Here is a 14,609-nt window from a genome sequence, read left to right as displayed (position 1 = left end):
TTTTTAACATAAAACAATATAGCTTTTGTAAAAATTTTTAGTAAAAAAGGACTGTGAAATTGTTAATTTAAAACCTGAGAAAAATTACGTCAAAAACAACTTTATTTTACTAAGTAATACATAACTTTACAAGTACTCGAAAAAAAACTAATTGTTTATAAATAAACAAGATGTCAAAAATTCAAATTCTAATACTGTAAACATTCTTAAGATTAAAGGATTTGTTAAACACATTTTGGGTACTTCAGAAGTTCTTGAAAAACTCTAAAACTTAATTAGTTGTCACAGAATTTTTCTTAAAATTTTCCTTTTGAAAGAGCTTAGAACACAGTAAAAAAAATGTATGTAAACATTAGGTTAACTGGATAACTAAAAAGACTTGATAACTAAAAGACTTTTTTCGTACACCAGGTCCTTCGACTAAATTTTTTTAGCTTCTTTTTTGTCGTTCAATAAACAATAGTTATTACTTTTGATTTTAAAATGTAATTTGTATTGATGAACGAGCTTGAATAATTTTAGTACTTTATAAAGTACTTTTACTTTATATATAAAATACTTTACGAAGTAAATTCTAGTTAACGATTACAAAAGTTGTAAATAGCAGAGCAAATTAATTGATTTTTATGCTCAATGAAAAAATTTAAGTACATTTTATGATATTATATAAATGGTATCAAGTTGTTATGTAAAATGTAAAAGAGTCAATCTCTTATTCACTTAAACCTATAATGGAGAAAAACCTTTGTATATATTACGATAAGTAAGACAAAAACAGAAAAAAAACTCCAGGTAAAATTATACGTATTTAATATTTTACTCGTGATATAAAACTCCTTTAAATACTTATGAATATGTAAACAATTAAAAATATTTTGTTAAAAATTAAAACCAAAATCGGGAAACAAGCTAAACATTAATTTTATTTAAGTTATTATATAAAAATATAAACTGTAATCTACTATTTTTTTTACATGAATAACTTTTACACTCTTAATAAATAAAATATTGGAAAACAATTTTAGAAAGCAATCTGACTTAGGATTTCATGTTTGTAAAATTTAAAACAAAAACATTTTAATTATTTAGCTCAAAATTAGGTGGACCGAATTATTGTATTTTTATAAGTACCCTCCGTTTTAGTACTGTAATTGAAAATAGTTAAATTTTAACACATTAGGGCCCATGAATTTTCCATTGTCCAGAGAAAACTATATTAAATTTTAAATATACTTAATGATGTAAATAGTCTACCTTTGAGTTAAGACTTGTTTTAAGATTTTCAACAAGTTTTGACAGTAATCATAGTAAGAAACATAAACATCACGAGTAAAAGTATGCACCAGTGGTGTAGCATATTTTGCTAGGAGGTGCGCAAAATTTTGCTTATTTAAAAGCACTTATCTATTTCAAAAGGTAGCATTTTTTAACAACTATAGCTATTTTTTAAAATTTATATTTTACCACAGTTTTCTGTTCTTCCACAAATATAATTCTTCTAATATAAGTTTAATACTCAAATAATCATTAACAAAAAACAATTTTTATATTCAAATAAAATCTTTTGCAAGTAAGTAGGAAAACATTACCAAAATTATTGATATCTTAAAGAGAATTTTTTTTTATATAAAACAGCTAAATATCTTATCAAATAAGTAGTAAAATAAAAATTAAAGTCTAGTCAGGCATAGAAAAAAATTTTTAAAACAAACTAAAGATAAAAATATCTTAACAAAAATATTTATCTAAAACACGTAAACAACAAAACATCAAAACAATTTTCAATACAAATAAAAAATAAAATACAGAATTAGATTTTGCTTTGAATAGAACTCACAAATATAGCAACTTGTTAAAATATATTAGGTCTTTTTGTAGTTCACCAATTGAAAACTAAGAAATTTAAAGGTGTAAAACTACCCATAAAAAACATAATATTAAATTTACATTTATATTTCTAAATTTTTGATCTAAAAAAACGTAATTATTTTAAATAAATAAAAACTAGAACGCAATATTAAGTCAAGTTTAGCTTTCAATATCCAGAATAAATAAGTAAATCCACAAAATATATAATAGTTTACTACTTGTAAACAAACAAAACTAAAATTTGTCAAAAAACTATAACAGTAAAGACCTAATAATTAGAAACTTTATTAAAAAATATTAATATCTTTTTTTAACTAAAATTAAATTGAAGTTGTTTAGTCGTTAATTAGAAAAAAATTAAAAAAAAACAAGAATAAATTTTGTCTACTTAATTGTGTAGTTCCTATAGCTATAAAAACTTGGAGAAGGAAAGTTATGATATAAATAATACTGTTACAGTTATAGCTTATTAGTTTGTTTACAAAATGCTAACATTTTTTCTGGTAAAAGAGTCAATTATAAATGTTACACTACCACGGGTGCACAAGTATAACTGCGCACTTTTTGAAACTTGATTTACATTGAGTTTCGCATAAAAGTCGGTGCGCAATGGTATCTGCGCACCGGGTAAGCGTATTTGGTATTCAAAACATTCGTTTAACTTTCCGGATAGTACAAACACGTAGTTGAATAAAATAAATTAAGCGGAGAAACTTAATGCTTTAAGGATAAAAATAATACTTTCTAGATTTTTTTTCTTAGGAGTCACGCGCTAGTACTCCTCCCCACGCTAAACCCCTGATATACACTGTATAGTTAAATGTGTCTTTTTCTTCAGTACAACTCTATGAACCGGTGACAGCTCTGGGAACTTTATTTTGGTTACTACATAAATTTAGTCCTTTAAAGAATATACGAATCGACTTTTAAATTGTTTAAATATGTAAAAATGATTTTTATGATTAGAACGTTTCATTTAAAATAGTTTCCTAATCATTTCATATTATTAATAATAAAACTGTATGTGCATATCATTATTAGCATTTTTTGGTTTTAGAATTTTTTAACCAGGGTTTCCCAATCTCATTTTCACAAACGCTCCTTTGGCAGAACTAAAATAATAATTGCCCCCCTGTTCAAGACACTTTACTATTCAAATACCGATTTACCTTTTCGCCGGCTAATTAATTAATGACCCTGATTGCCAAAAAGTCCTAAAAATTGTATATTTTTGTAAACCCTGTTGTAGATTATAGTACTTCAGAAAATTAAGTCAGATTTTTGAAAGCTTTCAAAACATTCAGAATTAAGTAGCACTACCAAATATAGAGCAATGCTCAACCAGTGATGGTCTTTTAAAACTTCTAAATTAATAATACATAAGAATGAGGGACTATTGGCTACCTGACTTCAGTTTAAACATTTTGATATTTTGAATTTAAAAACTCAACTTGTGGTACAAAATCTAAATCATAACGTCTAAGAATATTAAAGACTCTAATTATAAAGTTTTCTATACTTTGTACACTACCCATTTTAAACAATTTAGATAATATATATTTAAGTTAATTACCTTTTGTGATCCTTTATTTGCAGAGACCTCTTCTTAAAGTTCCGCGAAGCTTCATAATTTAGTTTAAGTTTAAAAAACTGTAATACAATCACTATTTGTTTAACAAGAAAAAAGTTAATAATCTAGATAAAGATTTTTAACATAAATGGTGAATAACTTGAGTTTAAGATAAATTAAATAAACTGATATACAACCATTTTATTGTAAAAGTTGATAGAAATTTATTACATTTTTTATTACATTATTAGTTGATTCAAAAAAGTATCTCTTATCATTTAAAATCTATAAATATTATATAAAGAATAATTTTTTACTCACTTCATTTATTTCACCTCAAATTAGTACTAATTTAATGAAACTTTTATTAAAAAAAAAACATTTTATACAAGTATAAATTAAATAAGAACACCCTGCACTAAACAAAAATAAGTAAAACAAATTTTTAAACAGTTATTTAAACATATGTTTAAAATATACTAAAAACATATACTGTTTATAACATTGAAACTAATAATACAACTTCTAGTTTATTTATTAAAAACCTACATAATACAGAAGCTAAGATAGAAGCTCGTTATTCAAAAATGAAGAAAAAGTTATACTATTTTGAATAAAACTACTTTCAAAATAAAAGTGTTTTTTAACGAGTCTAACAAAAAGTATAACATCCGTATATAGTTTTAAAAACAAACAATTTAGGATTAAAAAATTTATTACAGTATTTAACATGTTTATAAGGAGTTAAAACACTGACATTGTAGATGGTTATAAACAATAAGATGTTAGGTTTAGTTTGATGGTGCTGTTCATACTCTTACTCTTTCAAAACTATGAAATGCATTACACTACACAATATATAACAAAAAAAGTAAAAAATAAAATCTTCACACATTAAGCAAATTCGTAATTAGTTTATTATTACCATTACTATGCTGTACTAAAACCTATATAGTTGGACACCTTGGTGTTTAATAAAAGCTGTTTAAAACTGTAAGATTTATAGAGTTTTGTTACTCATTTAAACTTCATAAAACACTTAAGAAAACATAAACTTAGAAAGCATTGTTTTCTATGTATTTATAAATGATTAAAACCTTTAAAATATCTATTAAGCTATTTTATTAAACAATACTAGTTTGTAAATTTTTTTAATATTTATAAGAATTTTATTTTTAAGGAAGTTTTGTTTAAACTTATGTTTAAATGACATAATATTATTTTGATACAAATAAATGTTAATCTGTATTGATTTATATTAGTAAAATATTATAAATAAATGGTGTTTCCGACAAACATTGCAAGTATTAAAAATTTTTAAAAGTTTTATTTTAATAATTAAGTACATTACTATTTGTCTGCTACTTATAACTTTTATGTATACACATCTTACAAAGTTCAAAAATATAATTTATAACTAATTCTAAGGTTGTATGAAAAAGCATTATATAAAAACTATGTATAATGCTTTTTTTGTTAAAACTTTAAGCAACAATTAAACGTTTTGTCAAGCACTTTTGTATGTCTCGCTCAACTCCCAGTGTTATAATTTTTTCCAAAAAAGTTCTTATAAAATATTTACAGATATACTATAAAACTTAACTTTAACACTAGGAATAAGTTTCAATTTAATTTGTTAAAGTTTAAATACGTTGTTAGCGTTTGTTTTACAACTTTTTTATTTTATTTTAATAGCTTCACTAAAAGTTTAATTGTACTCAACATATTCTGTAGTACTGAGTAGTAGCAATATTAAGCATTTAAATTAAAATTGAAAAAAAAAAGAAAAAAATAGAATATCTAGAACTTAAACAATAATTAAAATTTTTAAATATTTTTTTGATATTTTACCGAAAAAACTAACATTAAAATTTAGAACAGCTTTATTTATATTAAGTTAAATTTAAAGCAAATAAGTACTGTTATTAGTTTGCTACATTTATTTTTGCAAAAAAGTATAATCAATGATCTTTTCATTTTAATAATATAATATTTAACTAAAAGTTTCTTTGAAAATTAAGTTATAAAAACTTATACAAATATACTCAACTCAAGCTTGAGAAAAGTTTATGATTTTACCAAGTACACGCATTTTGTTCCCTGCTTCTTCATACAATATTATACCAACTAAATTTTACCGCGTAGGTTAGAAAACTTGATTTTTTTTAGCTCAAACTTACAATTCATTTCAGTTTCATCTCCGAGTAGTGAAGGTGAGTTGAATACCAGTTAACGTTTAGACTGTAAACAATAAGTTTGAATAAGTTTTAAAAATTTTTCGTATAGTAAACTAAGTATAAAGTAAATTTTAAAATTAATAAGTTCCAAACAAAGTTTATTTACTATTAATATGTTGCCATACTTGTTGACTAAACTTATAAAATCATGTTTAATTATCACAGAAAAGGTAAAACTTTATACAAACTTTTATCTGTCTTAAAAGTAAAATACTGTGTAGTTTAATTTACAATGTGTTTTGTTTTGAACTAAATTTTTTAATTAATCTTTATTCATTAGAAAACTGTGCCAGTTAGAAATTTTTTGACTAAAATTATTTGTAACAGACATGCAAATTGCATTGTTGCTAGCAAAAATCTCCTTGCCGAAGATAAACATCCCTGCTTCAATCACGAGGTTGATGATAATCTGAAAGATGTGAAGATGCAACTATATTTGAATGACTTTGAGCAGAAGAAAGAAAAAGATGGATTCTCTTCAAGAAGAAAAAGCAAAGACTCTCTACAAGAAGGAAAGCAACTATCCAAAAAGGTGGACGATTTGCTTTTAATGCTGTTAAATAAATCTAACTTAACCCTGTTGTTTTTTTTACTTAGTATTTTCAATTAAGCAATGGTAGAACCTAGTGAGCTTTTACTCACAAGTATTATTGAAAATATTCATGTAGTTAAGCTTAGTTAAGTAAAGACCAAAAGTTGATTTTAGTAGCAATGAAAAAGTAACATGGTCTAATGTTAAATGAAAAGTATAGTTCTGGACAAGACATTAAAAGGTGTGCGACTCGATAACCAAAAGGTTTTTTTGTGCACAAGGTCTTACAACCAAATGTTTTGAGCGCTCTTTTTGTTGTTAAATAAGCAATGTATATGACGAGAATTATGCCACAAATGTTCTCTCTTAAGTCAAGACCATAACAAGTATAATAACTACAGTCCTATTAGTTTTCAAGGAAAATCAAGTTGTAAAAGTTACCACTGTACAATAATGCTGAAGCATCTGGTTTTTAGATTTAAATTAAGCTAAGAAAACAAGTTTTAGAATACTTTTGGTTTATAACTGATTATTTAAATATTTAATATTTATCAGAGATACTACAAGTTACTAAAATTTTAATTTTTTACAAAATTATTTTAAATAATAAGCTGACTTAGGCTTGTTTGAGTTTATATAACGCTCGAGGCAGTTATTATTTTTTACAATGTCTCAGTATAATTTTATGATACTAAACAGTAATAGTTTTCTGAAAACATAGTTTTTTTCAAAGACAAATCAATTGTTATTTTAATGATTTTTTTGGCACTCCTGCTTGATAAGGGATACTTGTTTTCACCTTGTTATCACCTTGTTTTTTTATAATTTACACAAGATAAGTTTATTGAAATAGTAAACAAATATATGCTTGAAAAAAAATGGTCCAAGGATCTGGGTGCACGATAAGACCTCATCGAATTCAAACCCAACTTAAATTAACAGTCAAAAATTGTACTTTTGTACGGGTGTTTAGTCATATGAAACTCGTGACAGATTTTGATTATTCAGGCTTGTTTTACTTGTTTTCAACTTTTGACTTTTATCACCTTGTTTTTTTTTTAATTTATCACAAGAAAAGTTTATTGAAAAAATAAACAAGATTATGTTTAAAAAAATTGGTCCAAGCATCTTGGTGCACAATAAAACTTCTTGTTCTTCGAGTTCAACACTAAATTTATATTAGCAGTCAAAACTTATATTTTTGTACCGGTGGCTTAGTCTTATGAAACTTGTGACAGATTTTGATTATTCAGGATGTCATTTTTGTTGGAAGAGTGTCACCCCATACTGCTAGTTGTTATTTTAACAAAAATTTCAATAACTCCTAATAATAAAAGTTAATGCTTTAGTAAACCTCCTAATTGCTTAACATTTGTTTATATTAACAAACTAGACCATTTGTTTCTTATATAGTTTTATACAAAAGTATAAATTTAAAATTTTTAAACTGTTGACCAAATAAAACTTTAGAAAGTTCTATACAAAGGTAAAAACTTGTTCAAAATATCACAAAAGCTCTGTAATTAAGTTGTTGTTGAAATTTTACACAGACTATTTCCATTCAATAAGAGCTTTAAAAATGTTCTACTTTGTACTCTATCTTGCATATAGTAGCTATCTTTGTCTCAAAATGCGATATATTTGATAAAAAAAATAAATATTATCCTTATAGTTCATAACCTTGATTAAGTTTATTTTTATTTAAGAGTTATTTTTAAAGTTTAAATTTAGCATGTTTTTTTTTAAGTTGTTAAGTATATTTAAGTAGTCTATGTGTTAACACTTAACTTGATGTTCTGTTTTATATAAAATTATCAAACAGACCATCTAGTACAAATATTCTTCTAAATATATCGCTCAGTTTTTATTTACGTAGTAGATTATCACACAAAAAGTTACAAAATAATATAACTAAAATGTCTTTTAAATAAAATGTTACGTAGTTTACGCAATAAAATTTTTTTACCATCTTTGCTAATATTCTTTATCAAAACCGAGCTAGTTGCAATTATTTAGACTGAAATTATTTTTACAGACTTGCAAAATGCAGTGTTGCTGGAAAAAATCTCCTTGCTGAAGAGAAGTATCCCTGCTTTAATCAAGAGGTTGATGATATTCTGAAAGATGTGAAGATGCAATTACATTTAAGCAAAAGAAAGAAAAAGACGAACTCTCTTTAAGAAGGAAAAGCAAAGACTCTCTACAAGATGGAAAGCAACTATCCAACAAGGTGGACGATTTGTTTCATTGTTGCTAAATAAATCTAACTTAACCCTGTTGTTCTTTCTTTACTTAGTATTTTTAGTTATACGTTGGTAGGAATTAATGAGCTATTACTTAAAAGTATTATTGTTAATATTCATGTGGTTTAAGTAAAGACCAAAAGTTGATTGTAGTAGCAATGAAAAAATGGCTTGGTCTAATGTTAAATGAAAAGTATAGCCCTGACAAGACATTAAAATGTGTGCGACTGGATAACCAAAAGGTTTTTTTTTTGTGCACCAGGTCTTACAACCAAATGTTTTGATCGCTCTTTTTGTTATTAAATAAACAATTATACGAAGAGAATTTGGCCATAAATGTACGCTCTTAAGTGAGTCCGATTTTAAAGCAAAGGTGTTTCCCTGATATTTGCTGAATCATCAATTAATTTTAATTTTTTTGTTTTTAATATTTATACCCTAAACCCTAACCCACCTTACACAAAATATTTTATATTTTTTTTTATAACCTTAACCCTAACCCACCTTACCCAAACATAAAAATTAATTAAGGCATAAAATTTTAACTTTTTTATGCTGACTCAGCAAGTATTGGAGGATTTCCGTCACATCAAAATAAGGACTCTTCTTAGGTCAATACCATAACAGGTATAATAACTACAGTCCTATTAGTTTTTAAGGAAGATAAAGCTTAAAAGTTGCTACTGTACAATACTGCGGAAACATTTGTTTTTAAAATTTAAATTAAGTTGAGAAAATAAACTTTAAGATATTTATACCTTTGATTTATAACTGATTATTTGAATGTTTATCAATTACCAGGGTTACTACGATTTAGGTTACTAAAATTTAAACTTTTTAGAAAGTTGTTTTAAAATTTAAACTGAGTTAGGCTTGTTTGAGTTTTTTACAAAGTTCAAGGCAGTTTTTATATTTTACAATGTCTGAGTCTAATTTTATGATATTTAACAGTAACAGTTTTCTGAAAACATAAACATTCTTTTAAAGACTAATCAATTGTTATTCTAATGTTTTTTTTTGGCTTTCCTGCTTGATAAGAGATACTTCTTTTCAGCTTGTTTTTTTAATTTATCATAAGATAAGTTTATTGAAAAAATAAACAACAATATGTTTAAAAAAAAAAGGTCCAAAGGATCTTGGTGCACGATAAGACCTCTTGTTCATGGAGTTCAACACAAAACTCAAATTAACAGTAAAAACTTATACATTTATACGGATTGCTTAGTCATATGAAACTCGTGATAGATTTTGATTATTCAGGATGTCATTTTTAGTTCAAAGAGTGTCACCCCATACTGCTAGTTGTTGTTGTAATAAAATTGCTAAAACTCCTAATAAAAAATTAGTAAAATTCCGTATAATGGATTAAAATTCTATATATTCTTTAAATTACTCATAACTTTGAATATGTTGAGTTGCAAAAGTTTATTTCAAATTTAGTATTTTATTTTTACTATATGATCTATATATAAAACATCTATGTGTTAATAGTTTACTTGATGTTCTGTTTTATATAAGATTATCAAACAGACCACCAAGTATGGTATTAGTACAAACATTCTACTAAATATATTGCTCAGTTTTGATTTAGTTATTGTAAGTTATTTTGCATAAATGGAAAATAAAAAAAATTCGAACATATTAAGTTGAAAGCTTTGAGAATAAATTTAGTTAAATTGCTTTTATTTATTAGGTATATTTGAATAATCTATGTGTTAATAGTTTACTTGATGTTATGTTTTATATTAGATTATCAAACATACCATCAAGTATGGTATTAAAACAAATACTCTTCTAAATATATCTAGCAGTTTTAATTTAGTTACCGTAAGTTATTTTTCATAAAGTCACATTGTCACTCAACCTATAATGACTGTGATAACTGTTTTGTGAAATTTAACAAAGTATCAAAAAGAGAAGTTAAGTAACAGAGTCAAAAATTATGTTAAGTCTTTACCATAAAGACATATACAAACTCCAGAAATTGTAAGTCATTTTAAAGGCACGCATGTCAGACTAACTTGGAAGATTAATTCAAGTTGGCTTTACATTCGTACCTTTATTATTGACACAAAACAACATAAGTTAATTGCGTTAAGTTTCATAATGTCAGAATATGATATATTTATGCAATTGGAAATAATTTAGCTAAATTTTGTTAAAATTGACTAAATTTTTTAGTTATATTTTATAATATATGTTTTAATAGTTTACTTGATGTTCTGTTTTATATTAGAATATCAAACAGACCATCAAGTATGGTATTAGTACAAATTTTCTTCTGAACAAATTGATTAGTTTTGATTTAGTTAGTTGATTATCATACAAAAAGTAACAACTTAATATAAAATTTAGTCTGTCTTATAAGTAAAATGTTGTGTAATTCAATTTATCAATTATTTAGTTTTGCATGGAGCTTTTTTAATAATCTACTTTCATTAGATAACTGTGCTAGTTGCAAATTTATTAACTGAAATAACTTGTTACAGATTCCTATGCAGTGTTGCTTGCAAAAACAAAGATTTCCTTGCTGAAAATAAGTATCCCTGTTTCAATCACAATGTTGATGGTATTCTGGAAGGCGTGTAGATGCGTCTGCGTTGGAGCTTCTTGGAGCAGAAAAAGAAAAAGATTGATTTTCTACAACAAGGAAAACGATCGATTTTTACAATAAGGAGAGCAACTACGAATAGAGGTGGATGAGTTTATTTCTAACGATCGTAAACTATTAGTAACTTGAACCAGTTTTTTTTGAGCTTTTAATTTCATTAATGCATTGGTAGGAACTAGCAAGCTGTTACTCAAAAGTACTATTGTAGATACTCTTGAGGTTAAGCTTACTAAAGTACAGACCAAAAGTTGTGTTTAGTAGAAAGTAAATATTTATTGGTTAAATATTAAATGCTATGTATTATATTAAGAAAATCTAATCATACATGTAGTATCTGAAGTCAAGACCATAACAATTATAATACATACAGTCCTACTAGTTCTTAAGTAAGATGAAGTTATGAAAGTTACTACTGTACAATATTGCTGAAACATTTACTTGTCAAATATACTTTCAGTTGAGAAAAATGTTTAAAGATATTTATACTTTTTATTTATAACTCAGTATTTAAATGTTTATTAATTACCAGGTTTACTAAACATTTAGGCTACTTATTGAACTTTTTTTTATAAGTTTGTATAAAACAAAAAATTGTGCTGTCTCAGGCGTGTCTGAGTTTTTTACGAAGCTCTAGGCAGTTTTATATTTAACAATGTCTCGGTCTAATTTTATGATACTAAACAGTAATACTTTTCTAAAAATATAGTTAACTTTACAGACAACTTAATTGTTAATTCAATGTTTTTTTTTTGGCACTCATGCTTGATAAGAGATACTTGTTTTCAGCATTTTTACCTTACTTTTTTTAATTGATCATTATATAAGTTTATTTAAAAAATAATCGAGATGTATGTTTAATAAAAATGGTCACGGTGCACGATAAGACCTCGCGTTCATCGAGATCAACATAAAAATTAATCAAAACTTAAACTTTTATACAGATGGCTTAGTTCGGTTAGTCTTATGAAACTCATGATAGGTTTTTGTTATTCAGGGTGTCATTTATGCTTCAAAGAGTGTCACCCCATACTGCTAGTTGTTGTTTCAACTAAAATTGCTAAAACTCCTAATAATAGAATTTTATATGTTAGTAAATTTCCGTATAATGAATTAAATATCTAAATTTTCTTTAAATTATTCATAACTTTTAATATGTTGAGTTTAAAAAGTTTATCTTTAATTTAGTATTTTATTTTTTCTTCATGATCTATATTAAAATCATCTATGTGCTAATAGTTTACTTGATGTTCTGTTTTATATAAGATTATCAAACAGACCATTAAGTATGGTATTAAAACAAATATTCTTATAAATATATCGCTCATATTTGATTCAATTATTGTAAGTTATTTTGCATAAATGGAAATGAAAAAAAATTCGAACATATAAAGTTGAAAGCTTTGAGAAATAAATTTAGTTAAATTGTTTTAATGTATTAGGTATATTTGAACAATCTATGTGTTAATATTTTACTTGATGTTCTGTTTTATATAAGATTATCAAACAGACCACTAAGTATGGTATTGGTACAAATATTCTTCTAAATATATCTAGGATTTTTGATTAAGTTACCGTAAGTTATTTTTCATGAAATCCTAAGGTTATCTACCTATAATGATTGTGATAACTGTTTTGTGAAATTTAGCAAAGTATTAAAATGATAAGTTAAGTAGCGAAATTAAAAATTGTTTTAAATCAAAATTTATCATAAAGATATATAAAATTCCAAAAATTGTAAGTCATCTTAAAGGCACGCATACCAGACTAACTTGGAAATTTGGAAATTAATTTCAAGTTAGGCTGATATTCGTACCTTTATTATTGACACAAAACAACAAAAATTAATTACGTTAAGTTTCATAATGTCAGAATATGATATCTTTATGCAAAGTAATTTAGCTTAATTTTATTAAAATAGCATAAATTTGTTAGTTATATTTAAATATTTTATGTATTAATAGTTTACTTGATATTCTGTTTTATATAAGATAATCAAACAGACCATCAAGTATGGTATTAGTACAAATATTCTTCTAAAAATATCGCTCGGTTTTAGTTTAGTTGATTATTACACAAAAAGTAACAACTTAATATAAAATTTTATCTGTCTTAAATATAAAATATTGGGTAATTTAACATACTAACTATTTTATTTTGCACTAAACTTTTTTATTAGTCTTTATTCATTAGAAAAATGTTGCAATTTTTTTACTGAAATTGTTTATAACAGATTATGCAGTGTTGGTTGCAAATTGAAGGTTTTCATGGTGTAGAAAAGTATTCCTGTTTCACTCACGAGTTAAATGAAAATCTAAAATATAAGAAGATGCGATTGTGTTGGAGCATCTTGGAGCAAAAAAAAAAAAAAACTTTGTCAAGTAGGGAAAATAAGGGTTCTCAATAGGAAAGAAAACAACTACACTGAGAGGTGAAAGAATTTTTTATTGTTGTTAAAAATTGAAAATTAAGCCTGTAGGTTTTTTTTCTCTTTTGAATTAGTAAATTTTAATAATGCATTAGTAGAAATTAGTGAGATGTTACTCAAAAGAACTATTGTGAATATTATGTGATTCAGCTTAATTGAGTATAGACCAAAAGTATGGTATTTTAATAGGTATGAGAAACTTGTATTTTAATATTAATGATAAGTACATTAAGAATATTCAGTCATTATGTACTAAGATTAGACAAGTCCATAAAATTACAATATTTACAGTGTTACTAAAGTGATAAAAGTTACTACTGTACAGTATTACCAAGACATTAAATATATTAAATATTTCTAGTATTTATGTAATTTTAGTAAAAAAGTTCAACATATTCATACCCATTATTAATTCCAAGTATTCAGATGTTAATTAAGTAACAGGGTTATCACACAATTAGGTTACTAATAGTGATGTACCGGACTCACTATCCGGCCGGATCCGGACGGATATTGCCATTATTGTCTGACATCCGGATCCGGCCGAATCTTTATATGAAAAAAAAATCTGGATCCGGTTCCGGACGGATCTCTATTTAAAAAAAACGGTTCCGGGTCCGGCCGGATTCTAATTTGAAAAAAAATTCCGGATCCGGGTCCGGCCGGATCCTAATTTGAAAAAAAAGTCCGAATCCGTGTCTGGTACATCACTACTCTTTACCTATGTTGTAATATAAAAAACTATACTACCAAATTGTCAACCTTATAGCTAGCTGTTATACTGACTATTAGATTAAAGTAATTTTTTCAGTTTCTAAAAACCTCATTCTGACTCAGGCTAGTTTATACTCACTCTAGCTAGTTTTTTTTGACGTAAACAGTTGCAACCCTGCTAGTTTGAAAATTTTTAAGAATTAGTGAAAATCTTAGGCTGCCTCAAGCTAGTTTAGTACTTATAAAAACACTAGTTTTAAGATTTCTTGAAAAAATCAAGCTAGTTTTCTTTTAAATTTTGAATGAGTTTAAGATGATCCTGTTTTCAATATTTTGTGATTTTCTAGTTAATTTTGTTCAAGAACTTGATTTCAGATTATTTATTGTAATCACCTAAAACTGCCAACT

The sequence above is a fragment of the Thalia democratica genome, chromosome 4 (assembly GCF_965202585.1).
Source record: "Thalia democratica chromosome 4, ktThaDemo2.hap1.1, whole genome shotgun sequence".
In the NCBI taxonomy this organism is placed as follows: Eukaryota; Metazoa; Chordata; class Thaliacea; order Salpida; family Salpidae; genus Thalia; species Thalia democratica.
Note: the sequence above shows the minus strand (reverse complement) of the source record.